At 43.5% G+C, this 15,759-nt stretch overlaps 1 long non-coding RNA gene across 1 annotated transcript in view; it reads left to right on the forward strand.

Annotated features, from left to right (window-relative positions):
- LOC128346618 (uncharacterized) overlaps positions 1–12,542 on the forward strand; it is a 36,332-nt gene extending 23,790 nt beyond the window's left edge. Inside the window, exons 3-6 of the long non-coding RNA XR_008317088.1 lie at positions 8,004–8,056; positions 8,693–8,925; positions 9,786–10,233; positions 10,847–12,542. This is a non-coding gene — a long non-coding RNA (uncharacterized LOC128346618). The remainder of the gene's footprint in view (positions 1–8,003; positions 8,057–8,692; positions 8,926–9,785; positions 10,234–10,846) is intronic.
- Positions 12,543–15,759: the final 3,217 nt, after the last annotated feature.

Consider the following 15,759-nt stretch of genomic DNA (forward strand, 5'->3'; position numbering starts at 1 on the left):
CTTTTAAAAATTATTGACTCCAGTCAAACAATGGACCTATCTATAGTCCAGCATTTCTCACTTTTAATCAGTTTACTTGCCATCCTACTGCGAATGCTGGGAAATGTAGTTTGGTGAAGGAGGCTGCGAAATATTCCTAGCTTCTCACACAGAATCACATGTTCAGGGTTCTGTGGAAAGAGGGAGTGGCTATTAAACCAGTTCCAGGATGTTAAGCAGATATGTCCAATCTTCTTCCTACCTCAAAGTTTCTTCAAACTTCCCATCTTTGCCAAGGAAGGACTTGGCAACATTTATCATGAATAAAACAATAGATGAAACAATGATGAAGTGAACAGAATAGTACATGTTGTGCACGGCAAGCAGGAAGGACCCCTCACACCTTGCCACTAGCCATTTGTAAAGCAACTTACTGAGCAGCAAACATTTCTTCAGATGGACTGTAGTGCAAGAGAGGACCATGTGATTCCATCTTCTGGGATTTCAATGGCCATATATCATCATTTGGGGCTTTCATTAAAGAGTGAGATGGGGCCTAACACTGATTGACACATACAGAAAAAGAGTCATATTTTGCCAGAATGTGAAGCAGGTGACTCAGAATTGTCATTTCACTGTTTCCAGCCACTTCCTAATTTCCATTTTCTGGTGTAATTTTTCATTTCATTAGTACTCTGTGTGTTTTCCTTCTCTTCACCAAACTCACTTCATTCCTTCCTTTCATTTGGTTTCCTTTGATACCCTAACAGCTGGGTTTAAGAAAGTGTCGCTTTTATTTTTTGTCACTGGAGGCAAGGAAATTAGCACCTTGATGGAAAGCGTAATATACAGAGCATACATGCCTTGCAGAATTTAAGCACATTTCCCGTCAGTGTTATTACAAAAAAATGGAAAGGAGGCATCACAATTTCCAGCCATTTTACTTCCCCTTTCCTCCCCCCGCCATCACTATTACAGAATGACAGCCATAAAAATGCAGGTTATAAAAGGGAACCTAAATACCTCTCTTCTGACATTGTTATCAGACAGTGTCAGAGGCGATGAATGTTTCTCTATGCATCTGTGAAAGGAGAACATGCTGTGTGAGACTAATATCTGTGCTTGTTTATCCTGATCTTCCGCTGTGTGCATTTAAGGTGCTTTTCTACTGCAACAGTAAACAGGTTGTAGAGAGGTTGGATGCAGACACAAGACAGGTTTACTGTGACTTGGAGGAGTCTGTGCGCCTCTAGTGAGTTTCATCAGATTGGGTCCTACAAGCCTTTAAGAAGTCAGTTTGAGCTATGAAAACGGGCCTTTTGTGTTTTGCTTTATTCCAGTATTTGTGTTTCTCTTCACCAATATGCCCATCTGACATGGGGGACTTGGCAGAATGGCCATAGGATTTTAACGATTTACATCTTGAGTAGATACACATACTTTTGCTAACCATTTCAAAAATCTGGACTGGAACAGCATGAATAGAGGAAACATTATTGCTCTGGCTCTCCTGCCTGCCAGTTTGGGACCTAGGACTAGGAGATTCCTTCTCTTCAGAGAGTCTGGACATGGTACTTACAACCGGAAGAGCGAATAGTGAAGAGCTAGCTTCTCCTTTATCAAATTTAAGCGCTAGTTCATACTTGAACTAGAAGCAAACTTGGGTATGCAATCTGAGAATACATGCAATTGGGAGTCAAAGCCAACTCTAGTCTCCACATTAGTATACCTATGTACTATCTGGAAGGTGGGGAGCAAGCACTTAACTCTTCCCTCATCTAGTGTTTCCCACTCCAGATCACTCCTCCAGTGGGTTTCCTCCAACCGCCCGCCATCTCACTGACTTAAAAATGCAAATATATATGTAAAACCATGCAGTGAATGACTGCAAAAAGAAAAAGCAAGATCCCGATCACTCATTAAGATCATCAGGAGGTTCTTCCTTGGAGGCCTTCAGGAGAGCCTTTAAGACCCATCTTTTTAGCCTGGCTTTTAATGATATCTAGTTTTAATTTTAATCTGGTTTAAATCTTTTCTGATTGATTGAGTGATTGATTTGATTTATATACTGCCCTTCCAAAAATGGCTCAGGGCACTTTATTTTAACTTTTATTATGTGTGTGTTTTTAATGTAAACCACCCTGAGCCACTTTAGGAAAACTGGTATATAAACTGAACAAACAAACAGATAAAAACTACTCAGGGAGCAGCCTTACATGTACATCTCATAAAGGTCATGTGTGAAGTGGCCACAAAATATCATTTAGGCCATCCACACCTAACCTTTTTAGGTGTTTATCTAAACAAGATTAATGTGTGAAGCGAACCCTTTGGGGGGATTTTGAAGTGCACTACAAGTGCCAAAGCTATAAACTAGGGTTTTTTTTAAAATGCTCTCATGCATCAAAGCCAGAGCCATGTGGTGAGATCTTGTCTTCATGAAAGGCCTTTTTGAAATTCCAAGAAAGGCTTTTGCACATGCAGTAGGGAATTTATAGTGCACTTGTATAGCATTGCCTGATTCACTGATGCGGATGGGGAAGCCACTGTGCACATGGAAGTCAACTTGGACAGCCTAGCACTCTTCTTTGCACTGCAATCACTAGATTATGACCACTGTGTCAATTTATAACAAACACTAATCCATTCAGCCTATCATCAATCAATCATCATCTTCTTCTTCTTCTTCAGCATCAAATAACAAATCATCCAATGCAAAGTTCTCGGCTTTTTGCTTAATCGTTCCATTGCAACTCTACTTTTGCTGAACTGTAAAAGTATTCTTTAATTTAAAAGAGGATTCAGTCACTTTGGATATTAATACTATATAAAAGTGGACTAAACATTCATTACTTTGATTAATTCAAAGGAGGTATACTTAACATAGTGGCAGGAAACCTGTTTGCTAGAATAGTTGAAGTCCTATAATGCCTGGAGGAGCAGCAATATGGTTCATAGAGAGGGAGCAAGCTGAAGCCTTCTTTTATTGTCTATGCTTTCCCCTCAAAAAATATTTACCTCCAGTCAGTGTTCCCTCTAACAGGGATTCTCAGATGTTGTTGACTACAACTCCCATAATCCCCAAACATAAAGCCATTGCAGCTGGAGATTCTGGGAGCTGTAGTCAACAACAACATCTAGGAATCCTTGTTAGAGGGAACACTGCCCCCAGTCATGTTCCTCCTAGCAGGCCTCTGAGACTGGAAGTAATCCTGCTGCATCCTGTTTTCAGCAGATTTGCTATGTTTTCACAATATTAAACAGTGCTGCCTGCAATTTGCCATCATTTTGGCTTATTATAAAGGCACATTAGCAGGGCCACTGTGAAATTATGAAGCATTTTGGAGGAAACTGCGAGATCTTTAGAATCATTTCTTGTTGAAAAGATGCAAAAGCCTGCATGGAAAAAATGTAAGCAGATGGTGTTAGAGGCATTCATTGTTTTACCATGCAGTTATAAATAAATACTGTAAATTAAAAGCCACAATGGACCTTTATAAAAACTAGTCTAGAGCTATGAGATAATTTGGCAAAGAGAAGAAACTCAAAATTTGCAGCAATTTAAATTGCTCTGGCATGGAATTTCCTCAGTGAAGCTGAATTCCATAAATCTGGTGAACCAGGACTGTTTTAATGACCACATAGATAGATTCTCTACAAGATGACCTGTCTTCAACTTGGCCTTTAAGGTCTCTCAGTGGTGCCTTCATTGTTGTCATAATCGAGTCCATGCACCTTGCTGCTGGTCGTCCTCTTCTTCTCTTTCCTTCACCTTTCCCCAACATTATGGACTTCTCAAGAGAGATGGGTTTTCTCATATGATAGTTTGAGCCTGGTCATTTGTGGCTCGAGTGAAAATTCTGGATTGATTTATTCTATGATCTATTTGTTTGCTTTCCTGGCTGTTCATGGTATCCTCAAAAGTCTTCTCCAGCACCAAAGTTCAAAAGTGTCAATACTTTTCTTTCTTGCTTCTTCAGAGCCCAGCTTTTGCATCCATAGAGCATCATGGGAAAAACCATTGTCCAGATGATTCTAATCTTTGTGGGTATAGACACATCACGTCACAGCATCTAAATATCCTTTCCAAGGCCTTCATTGAAACCCTACCAAGTACTAGTCTGCAGCATATTTCTTGACTGCTGCATCCTTTACTGTTGATGGTTGATCCTAAAAGGCAGAAGCTATCCACCACTTTAATGTCTTCATTATCATTTCTGAGGCTGGTTGCTGTACCCGTTGTCATTAGTTTAGTCTTCTTTACATTTAGTCATAGTCCCATTTTTTTCACCGTACGCCTTGACTTTCATTACTAGAGCTTGTAGATCATCCGTATTCTCAGCTATCAGAGTGGTGTCATCAGCTTAGCGCAAGTTATTGATATTTCTTCCTCCAACTTTAAAACTACGCTCATCTTCTTCCAATCCAGCTTCTCGCAGTATATGTTCAGCATATAAGTTCAATAAATATGGAGAAAGTATACAGCCTTGTCTTACTTCTTTGCCGATCTGGAACCAGTCTGTTTCACCATGCCCCATCTAGACTGTGGCTTCCTGTCATAAGAACATAAAAACAGCCCTGCTGGATCAGGCCCAAGGCCCATCTAGTCCTGCATCCTGTTTCGCACAGTGGCCCACCAGATGCCGCTGGAAGCCACAGGCAGGAGTTGAGGGCATGCCCTCTCTCCTGCTGTTACTCCCCTGCAACTGGTACTCAGAGACATCCTGCCTTTGAGGCTGGAGGTGGCCCACAGCCCTCCGACTAGTAGCCATTGATAGACCTCTCCTCCATAAAGTTATCCAAACCCTTCTTAAAGCCATCAAGGTTGTGGTCTGTCACCACATCTTGTGGCAAAGAATTCCACAAGTTGATTATTTGTTGTGTGAAAAAGTTCTTCCCTTTGCTGGTCCTAGATTTCCCAGAAATCAATTTCATGGGATGACCCCTGGTTCTAGTGTTATAGGAGAGGGAGAAGAATTTCTCTCTATCCACTTTCTCCACACCATGCATGTTTTTATAGACCTCTATCATGTCTCCCCACAGTTGTCTTTTTTCTAAACTAAAAAGCCCCAGGTGTTGTAGTCAGAGGCGTAACTAGGGAAAACGGCGCCCGGGGCAAGCACTGAAATGGCGCCCCCCCGCGTGCCCCCGCCCCCCAACATATGACATTATACTTAGGTTTTTCCTCAGAAGCGCCCACCGCCGCTGCCAAGCAAGGCCACTGACTGGCCGCCAGGCGCCAGCAAAGCAATGGGGGGGGGGCGTGGGCAGCGCGGAAGGGACCGCTCATGGGGGAGGGGGCATCGATGCGCTCCCTTGACTGCTGCAGCGCTGCTGCACTGAGCAGGAAACATTTGTATTAACAATAATTTTTTTGTCATGGCGGCGCCCCCCATGTGACCAGAAAAGATGGCGCCCGGGGCACGTGCCCCCCCTGCCCCCCCTATAGTTACGCCTCTGGTTGTAGTCTTGCCTCATAAGAAAGGTGCTCTAGGCCCCTGATCATCTTGGTTGCCCTCTTCTGCACCTTTTCCTGTTCTACAATGTCCTTTTTTAGATGTGGTGACCAGAATGGTATGCAGTATTCCAGTATAAGGGCATTATAATATTAGCCGTTTTATTTTCAGTTGCCTTCCTAATTATCCCTAGCATGGAATTGGCCTTTTTCACAGCTGCCGCACATTGAGTCGACACTTTTAATGAGCTGTCCACCATGACCTCAAGATCCCTCTCCTGGTCTGTCACCTATCAGAAACCTATGCCTGTCCTGTTTATAGGTTTCTCATAAGAGAAACAATGAGATGTTCTGGGACACCAATTTTCCTAAGGATATTCCATAACGTGACACGGCTGATGCAATTGAAGGCTTTTTTGTAGTCAATAAATTGACTTCTTTTTGGTATTCTTTGGCTTTCTCAATTATCCAACATGCATCAGCAATGATGTCTCTTGTTCCTTGGCCTTTTCTGAAAACAGAATTATGTCCCAATTAATCAATAAACTTATGGTCAGACTAGAGGTGTGCACAAATGCATGCTAAAAAAGTACACTACTTCTAACTAGAAACAGTTGCAGGCCCACAGTTCTGGTCAGGACCATTATGGAAAGATGGAAAGATGAACCATATCCATGGTGTTGTCTTCCTAGCAAAAATCACCCCCAAGGGGCCATTTACTCCCAAAGTGGTGGTGGTGGTGGGGGGGAGTTTGCAGGAAAGAGGTGCTTCATCTTCTTATTCTTTTAACTATATTCTCATTTTTCTTTTTTCTATGTAATTTTTCTAAATTTTGCTGGAAAGTGGTATATAAACAACATTAATAAAAATTCAGGGGCAAATAGTAATAATAATTCAGGGGCTGGACCTCTCGGCAGCATTCAATACCATGGACCATGGTATCCTTCTGGACCGCCTCTTGAGTATGGGAATTAGAGGTACTGTGCTGGAGTGGCTCCGTTCCTTTCTTGGGGGGAGGATCCAGAAGGTGTTGCTGGAGGACTGCTGCTCAGCCCCGTGGCCATTGGCCTGTGGGGTCCTGCAGGGTTCGGTTTTGTCCCCCATGCTGTTTAACATCTACATGAAGCCACCGGGAGAGGTCATCTGGAGACTTGTTGTCAGCAATATGCATGATAGACACTCAGTCTATCTCTCCTTGTCACCTGATCCTAGGGAGGCGGTGGATGTCCTGAATCAGGAGCTGGAGGCCATGATGGGTTGGATGTGGGCTAATAAACTGAGACTGAATCAGGACAAGACAGAGGTAATGTTGGTCAGTAGGAGAGCCAATCTGGATGAGGTGATTCTACCTGTTCTAGATGGGGCTGCACTCCCCGTGAAGGAGCAAGTACGCAGCTTGGGGGACCCGGCTCTGCTTTTGGAAGCTCAGGTGGAGGCGGTGGCCAGGGGTTCCTTTGCATGGCTTCGGCTAGAGTGCCAGCTGCGTCCCTTCATCAAGAAGGCAGATCTGGCCACAGTTACCCATGCCTTAGTCACGTCCCGGCTGGATTACTGTAATGCACTCTACGTGGGGCTGCCCTTGAAGAATATCCAGAAACTGAAGCTTGTACAAAATGCAGCAGCTAGGGTTCTATCTGGAGCTGCCTGGTGTGATCATATCACACCTATTTTGAAAGAGCTGCACTGGTTACCAGTGTGGTTCCGGGTCCAATTCAAGGTGCTGTTTTTGACCTTTGAAGTCCTTAATGGTTTGGGCCCTGGATACCTGAGGGACCGCATGCTCCCAAGGGTTGCTGCCCACTTGACAAGATCATCTGAGGTGGCTCTGCTGCAGGTGCCAACAATGAGGGAGGCTTGGTTGTCGTGCACAAGGGACAGGGCCTTCTCTTTGGCTGCCCCCAGACTTTGGAATGCTTTTCTCAGACTCCACAGTTTTTAGAAAGCTTGTTAAATCTTGGCTTTTTATCCAGGCCTTTACATGATGGTTTTATTGCTGCTTCTGTGTGTTTTTATCCATGTAGAGTTTTTATGCTTGTATTTTATCTATTTTAAATCAGATTTGTTGTCATATTTTTAAGCTTAATCATTTTTATTATGTGTTTTTTAACTTTTGTAAACCGCCTTGGGATTGTTTTTAATGAAAGGTGGTATATAAATGTAACGATCAATCAATCAATCAATCAATCAAATAGTTGCTTCAGAGGGGCAATTTTCATCAGAAAAATGGCATTAAGGGAAAGGGTTAGCCTCCCTCACCCCACAGATGTGGTTGGGATCAGCTTGCCTGCAACTGTTTTGAGTGAAACAAGAGTCACTTCTGGATGAAAACACACCTTTCTTCCATGTATTTGCATGCCTATCTAGTCTGACCCTTATTCCCTGAATATTTGGAATAGCAGTCTGAACTGAGATATTGAGGGGGGGGTTGCATGTAGGAGGACTTAGGGTGCAAGAGCAGCACACCTCCCATGGAGGTGTAGACTCGAGATTATCACAGTATAGAAGGAAAGATTACTCATACCTGGATATATACCTGTCAAGCTGATGCTATTTCTTTTTCTCCCTGAAGGCCACAGTCTGAGGGGAAGACGCTTTCTGCTCCTGCATGTACTAGGTAAACAGGTATGGCTGGATATTCCTTCTTCGCTATCAAGGGCATAGGGAACTTGGTGGCCAGGGGACAGGGAGTGCCCCCAGGGGACAGGGGACAAAGTCTCACCAGTGGCTCCCCTGCCCCCTGAGTGTTCCTTCACAAGTGCAAAGCATGTTTGTGCGCACCAAACCACACCCCCTGTGACTGCCATCAGACACAGTAGGGCTGTCCAACCCCAGCAGAGTTTCATTTCCCCTGTCAGCGGTTGGTGGAATCGCTGGAAGGGAGCTCCTTTCCCTGGAAAGGAACTCCCCTTCAGCAATTCCACCAACCACAGAAAGAGACATGAAACTCTACCAGGGCTGACCGCCCCGTTCTCAGCACTGGCCCCGCCCCCTTGCATCTGACATTAGATTCAGGGGAGTGGCTAATGCCCAGGGGAGAATCCCTCCCTCCCCAGCCAGCATCTCATTGAAATGCTGGCTAAAGAGGAGAGGGGTGTGCCTCGAGCACCCAGCCAGTGAATGCTTTGCTCACCAGCTGGTTTGTTTGTTTGTTTGCTTGTTTGTTTATAGATTTAATATACTGTCCAATCCATAGACTCAGGGTGGTATACAAACAAGAACAGCATCTGAGATTTTTTAATTAAATTTTTTTAATTAAAGGGCAAACACCTGGCAGAAAAGAAATGTCTTCCATAAGGTTTCAGAGGCTGAAAGGGAGGAGCCAACCCAAATCTGGGGGAAAGAGAATTCCAAAGTGAAGGGGCAGCAACGGAGAAAGCCCTTCTACGGGCCCTAGTACTATGGACCTCTCTGAGACCAGTGACCATAAGAAGGGCAACCTGAGAAGATCTCACAGGATGGGACAGGACTGACCGGGACAGGCATTCCTAAAGGTAAGCAGGTACTAAGCCCTGAAGGGTTTTAAAGGTGAGAACCAGCACTTTAAATTGGACACGGAAGCAAATAGATAATCAGTGCAGTGACAGCAAAAGAGGTGTCACACTGTCATATCTCCTAGCACCCATAAGCAGGTGGGCCACTGCATTCTGGACCAACTGAAGCTTCCGGGTCATCTTCAAAGGCAATCCCAGGTAGAGTGCATTACAGTAATCCAGACGAGAGATGACTAGGGCATGAGTAACCATTGCCAGGGCCTGCTGGTTGAGATAGGGCTATAAAACTGGCAGACCAGCCAAAGCTGGGCAAAGGCTCCTCTGGCCACAGCCTCCACCTGCTGCTCGAGCAGGAGCCCCGAGTCCAAGAACACCCACGTCATGGACCACCTCCTTCAGGGGCAGCATAACCCTGTCCAGGGAGAGACTCAGACTCAGCAATTGGCGAGGGATTAAGTCTGAGCTTGTTTTGGCCCATCCAGACCTGACAGCCTCCAGGCACTGGGCAAGTACAGAAACGGCATCACCGGAGTGGCCAGGGATGGCAATATACGACTGAGTATCATTGGCATATTGATGGCAAGACACTGGAAGAAGCTTTCCTTCCAGGGATTCTCCCTCAGTCTTCTGTATATTTCTGTTCCCTTTTGTAATTTGCTCATCCTCTCCCAAATCCCAGAACTTCTTTTCCTCACCCCGCCAACAGCTAGAAGCAAAAGAATGGCAATGTTCCTACATGTCCAGTTTCCCTTTTGGTAGCAAAACCTGAATGTGCCCTAATATTAACCTGCTCTCTTTCTATTTGATCGTGCATTTCTAATTCCACAGCTCCTGCATTAACTCTCAAGCTATTCTTGCAGAGATTGCCTATTTGATAGACGGTTCTACAAGCTCATTGTTGATAATGTCAATACCATGAAGAAAATTCAGGCCAGTTACAACGTGTGGTACAAAACTGTCTACAATTGTAAGTGTAGGCGTTTCAAGCTCTGTTCTTATCTCATTTGAAATTGAAATATGTTTGCAGTGCTTGAATGTGGGAAGATTAATTATCACCTCTGTTTCAAAATAAAAAGCAGTAGAAACCCATCACAGGTTTTTTGAGGGTTTTTTTTAAGAGTCACATTGTCAACAGCTAACCATAGAGGCTTTTCAACAAGAAGATAATAGGAAATAAAAGAAAAGTCTTTTTTTAAAAAGAAAGAAAGAAAGAAAGAAAGAAATGAAACAAACACATCCTTCTCTCTAAACAGCAATGAAGGAAACCTGCTCCTGAAACTGATGGAGATTTCCAGCAACACCAGATTTGTAAGTCAAACTCAATAGACAATTTCTGAGGGACAATTAATGTGTGAAATCCCCCTGAGAAATGCACTAGTCTTATCTTATGACTACCCTTGGAATCTCCAAATTCACTTAAATTTTTCTTTAGATTTTTCTCCCCACCACCCATATTAAACACTTAGCTTCCCTCAAAATTCCTCAAATGTGTTAGCAAAGAAAGAACCTCTTTAGGCAGCATTTCAGTGGTAACTATGTAGAAGCACTTAGGATGTGTGTAAAAATCTTCTTGTTCCTCCAGGCCTTGGAGTATTGATGGGGTGATTTTAGTTTGGATCCCTGCTGCTGACTGCATTTTTATTGCTAACTGTATTTCTTATTGGGCTTTATGTTGATTTACAGGTATATTGTTTTATTATAAGCTGGTTTTATGATATTGTTTTTACATTTTTATATCATGAGTGGCCTTGAGGGCCTGAGTAAGCTGAAAGGAAGGTTATAGAAATAAAAATAAGTAAATATTAATTGCAAAAGGGGGGAGTGTTGGATAGTCAATTCATTCACATTAGCTTACTGATTTTGTTGAGCGTCTGGAACTGTTTTCTTCAATAGATTCTCATTATTTATTTTTGTTTTCTAGGAAATAAAATTGATGCCTGAAGTAGAGTTCAAAACAGCCAGAAATCTTCCTAAGCAAACCAAATAATTCAGAAGGCTATGAGACCACTTGGGTATAAGAGCAATCACAAGTGCATAAGACCATTCAAACTCAGTTAAGACAAGATGTATTTTAGATATTTTAGTTTTATTCAACTACAGGCAGTCAGATCTATAACACACTGCCCACAATATGTACAATAATCAGAAAAGTCACTGTATTAAGATCTCTATATTTACCTTTTTAAAAAGCTGAACTATGTGGAGATATGCAAGCCAAAATTTGAATTGCACCCTGCAGGAGTTAGATTACCACTCCTTGCATTTAAACCACTGAATATTGACCATGAGGTCACTATGTGTCTGGATAACAAGACTTTTCATCCACTATTTTTATTCAAAATTACACTTTTAAAATAGCTGACATCCAGACTAAGACTATGTCAGTGCACCAGCATTTTCTATCGTGCAACAAGAGAGGAGTGATTTCTGGTGTTCTTCTCTTTCCTCTGCAGCCACCTGGGTCTCTGAAATTATGTCTCTGAGGATGCTGCATAGTTTTAGGAGGCACAGGTAGCCTCCTAAAACTACATTGGGACATTGAAGATAATAAAAAAAGTGCCCCTCGCCCACTGTACATCAGAAAATGCTGGCCCATCAGTGCAGCATTAGCCTGGATGTCATCCAGTGCAAGTTAGGGTTGGAACTAAAAATTTTCCAAAGTGAAATTTGAAAGCGAATTTCATGGTTCCTCAAGGAAAAACTGAAAAGTGAAGAGGAACACTCATCTTATTTTCTTAGATGGCTTTTTCAAATATCTAAAATGGGACCCAAGAGTGATGAGCAAGCTGTCTCATTGATTTCAGTGGTGGGGTATGCATGGAACTGTTACTGGCAGTTTGGTTTGAATTAGAACCAAACTGCCGGTCTGCAAACCAGTTTGTTATAACCAGCCAGAGGTTTGGTTCATGTAGTCAAACCATATCAAACCGGTTCAGCCCAGTTTGACCTGGTCTGAGGGTCTATGCTTATACAAGGAAATCTGGTGAATAAAGGTGACTCCTACCTCTAAAGGAGTTCAAAGGGCAGGTGGAGTGTGGGGGAGAGGGCACCTGACTAGTGGCAGCACAACAGCGGCTCCTCGACAGCAGCCCCTCTAGGCCACACTGGTGCTCCCCCCATCAATGTAGGCCAGTGGGGCCTAGAGGGGGCACCACTGCTGAGAAGCCACCATGCCACTGCCGGTAAGGTGCCCTTTCATTTGTCCCCTGCCTGCCCTTTGAACCACAATAGAGGTAGGAATCCCCTTTGCTTGAATACCCCACCAGATTCCCCTTTACAAGCAAAGCCCCTCAGACTGGGTCAAACCAGTTCTCTTTAAACTCAGACCGGCCCCTTGAGGGGGGCTTGGCCAGTTTGAACTCAAACTGATCGAACTGGGCTGGTTCAAATCGAACCTGGTTCAGTTTGAGCAGGTTCTGCACACTTTATTCAATGGTGCTTAGTCATAACTAACTTTCTTTGGATATACCCCGATATGTTTAAGAGAACTACTTGTTTTACAGTTTTGACTGTCAAATGGGTGAGTTTCAAGATAATTTGCAATTTTTAATCTCTGTGCTTGATTTATGCATATTTCCTTATTGTTTTTCCTGAATACATTTTGCATATTTTCGATATTGCAATAGTTTAGCTTTTTACTCTGGCTTCCATATCATTTTTCTGTATTGCCTCTAGCAGAGTTGGCACAGATGTTTTCCTATGGCAAAATTCTAATGCAGAGTTGGCAGTTCCTGCTTAAATGAAACATCAGAAGAATTTCATTGAAGCAAACATGGTATTGATAGTGTTAAAGGAATTTCTCACAGGGGCTGCACACATCCCTACTAGAGATAACTTGCATTTAAAATGTTGTGTATTAGTCAAATTGTGCTGCGGGTGTTATCCATCACTCTGCAGCACTGGGCGTCCTGGTGGGAATGTCCTATGGGTCTAGTGAAGGAACCCTCCACACAGTTGGGACAAGTTGATAAGACCTGAGACTTTGTCTGAATTCTGAGTAATACACAATCTGAAGTGAATTTGGAGTTTCCTGTTCAGGAGAAACATGTGAGGAACTCTATGTGTTTGTGCTTTCATTGGTGTGCTTGTGCTTTCTTTGATTTTACAACATCCATGATGGGACTGTTATTCTGTTCTCCAAACACTTATCTTGGGAAGGGTGGTAACTAGAGATTTCTGCACACCAGCAAGATTTTAAAAGCTATGCACAGCCACCCTTTTTCTGCAAAAATGGCAAATATATTTTAAGGATTCTGCATTTTGAGTCTGACCCACTCTCATAAACGCCCTTGTTCATCTGCAAGGAGGTAAGCTTTTTAAGACTTTCTCCCCACTAGCCCTCTTGCCCTTTCTCACTGCTCACGAGAAAGAACTCAATGACTTCTGCCTGTCACAAAATTTTGACCCCCAAACTATGCTCACCTTAGTATGTGGCTTGGCAACATGCATTCTCCAGACAAGTAGATCCCTTCAAGTTCGCCGTAACATATGAAGTTGTTAAATTTCAAATCACTGCTTACTCCTGTTCTGACACAGCTCACACAAATCTTGCATTTGGGCCTATTCACCTTCCTTTTGGAAACTAGCATGTGGCATAAAGGAAGAAGAAAAGTGGGGGGGAAGGGAAAGTAGCATCTTGTACTTGTATACTGACATTCCTCTTCTCTGTTGTGGGTTTCAGAGTCACTGTGGCCTCTACAGTACTGGCTATTTGGCTTACTCGTAGTCAAGCTGACTTCTATCAGGCTTCAACATCTTCCACAACTGTGATCATTCCTGAAACTGAAAGCACTTCCTAATATCTTGATAAGGCCAGTTTTAAAATATGGCAAGGAAAGTCAGCTTGATTCTCTTAAGTTAAGATTAATCCAGAGTGCACAAAGTAGTGGAAATCTTATTTTGACTATTATACTGAGCAGATACGACAGCAGTCGTCAGGGGGAAAGCGCGTGTCATGCAAATACATAAACATGCCATAACAACAAGCTGTAATGCTTCAGACCCACTCTTCTCTCAGTGCAAAAACACTTGGTTGGAAAACTCCTTTTGAAAGAGGGGGGAAATGGCTTGTAGAATTTAATAATATCAAAATGAATCATTTTTTAAGACAAATAGGCAGCTTTTACATTGAATCATGTGAAGCAGAAGTGCTTGCTTGCAAATGCAGGGCTGGCTCCAGGTTTTTCTGGGCCTCCGGCAAAAGACCTACAGATGGATCTCCCTTGTAGGGCCCCTTAGCCCCCTTCATACACCCAAAGGGGCCAAGGAGATAATCTGGGCCAGCATCAAGGATTGTCATAGCTGTTACTGAGGGCCCTAAGGAGATCCCATTGCTGATCCCTGAAATCATCTGTTTTCCAAAGCCTGCATGTGGTGGTAGTGCACTGACTCTCTTGGGGCCCATCTTGATAGGAGAGCATTGTGCCGAGGACCCCTGAAACCCGGAGCTGGTCCTGGAGAGAGCTGTCACCACATATAGGACTGGAATTTGAAGTTTTACTTTGGTTGCTGTCCCCATCTCTTCCGTTCCTGCCACCAGATGCCTCTTCTCTTCAGTCATTTTTTCCAGGGATAATGCTATGTGTAGGTCCTATCAAGAAGAACCTGAAAGCCTCCTGCACTCTCTTGCCCACATCCTCCCCCTCTGGCTTACCATCTCTGCTATCCACACAGAGCCAGCACCAACAGGGTGGGCCCCTTGGAAAAACAGGTTGGTGACTCTTGCTCCTCCTCACCACCACCGACTGTTGCCTCCCATTCAGCAGTATCTGCTGCTAGTGCTGAGTGTGTGTGATAATGAGTAATCATGTTGAGAGAGGGGAGAAGCTGGGTGGAGGGGGTTCCTGAAGGCAAGAGAGAGTGGAGAGGTCACTCTAGTCCTGTTCAATACTACCTATAGACCTTGAGCAGCACCTCCACTGCTACTTCAGAGATGGCCATCCTAGCATCAGTAGCAAGTCCTCTGTCTGATGATGCTGGATGCTGATGCTCAGTCTGATCAAATGCTAAATCGAAAATGAGCAGAGAAGACCACTAGCCAGGATCATGTGTCTGATTTTTCACCTGCCATAGGGAATATTCATGAGATTAATATCTTTTAAATTAGTTGCAGACAGAGGGCTAGTGTTCAGAACCAAATGAAGCCAGTCCAAAACAGCGCTCCTGTGATCTTGTGGCAAGAGATGATGGAACGATCTGCTCACACTACCCCAAGGACACCATCACCTGTGAATGTGGAATAGCAAAGATTAAGGTGGGCCACATTTAGGCCATATGGAGCTCATGGTTCCTGGGTCAGGCCCTTGTCTGCTGGCAATGGCACAAATCATGCATTAGCAGCAGGGAATATGTTTTTCTGGAAAGGTTTGGGGTTGCTGAGTTGAATGTGGGGCTAATGGGTGGAGTTTGTGGGTGCCAAAAATTTTTTTAAGTCACGCCAAATGTACAAGCATATGTCCATTGTGAAACCAGAGCTGATGAATCCATTCAGACTAATGTCACACAAACCGAAGAGTGTTAAACATCATAAAAGAGGGAAGGACAATTTCTGGCAATCCCCCCTTCACCCTGCAGTCTCTTGTGCCTGCCAAAATATACTGTATGTCCCTTAGAACTGGGGATCACCAAAACAATATCCCTCTTTCCCTGAGCAATGGAAAATGCACTTCCACTAGTGCATCATCAGTCTGGATGTTGACCCTTGACTCAGAAAGTACTAGAAAGCAAACAAGTATTTGAACTGGGATGTTTCAAAGCAATGTGATTAACTCGTTCAGCACTACCATTTATTTTTTTAAAGATCACAGAGAACGTTTAGTCTGAATTCAAGAATAG

Source organism: Hemicordylus capensis, chromosome 2, assembly GCF_027244095.1.
Source record: "Hemicordylus capensis ecotype Gifberg chromosome 2, rHemCap1.1.pri, whole genome shotgun sequence".
Taxonomy (NCBI): Eukaryota; Metazoa; Chordata; class Lepidosauria; order Squamata; family Cordylidae; genus Hemicordylus; species Hemicordylus capensis.